A 306-nucleotide genomic window follows, 5' to 3' on the forward strand; every position below is an offset into this window, starting at 1 on the left:
CCCAGCAGGTGCATCACTTTTTAGTGTCCCCTGGAAACACTTCCTGTTGTGTTGCAGAGCGTCGAGCTTCAGGGCCACTGTAGAAAATGCTCAGGTTTCACATTTATTTAAACACCACACAGTCGTTACTCCAGTTCATTTCTATGAAGGTGTCAACGTGCAGAGACGTGAGACCGTCAGCGTCTACCTGTTACACAGGTTGTCTCTGTGCTGGAGCTGCTGAATATTAAAGAAGCAGTGTGAACTGAAAACATGGAGGCTGAGGAGGGAAAGATGTGAATCTGCTCCTTTCTTGGGTTGGATAAT

Source organism: Seriola lalandi, unplaced genomic scaffold (assembly GCF_002814215.2).
Source record: "Seriola lalandi dorsalis isolate HSWRI2012SDOR001 ecotype SW California unplaced genomic scaffold, Sedor1 jcf7180002054366, whole genome shotgun sequence".
Classification (NCBI taxonomy): Eukaryota; Metazoa; Chordata; class Actinopteri; order Carangiformes; family Carangidae; genus Seriola; species Seriola lalandi.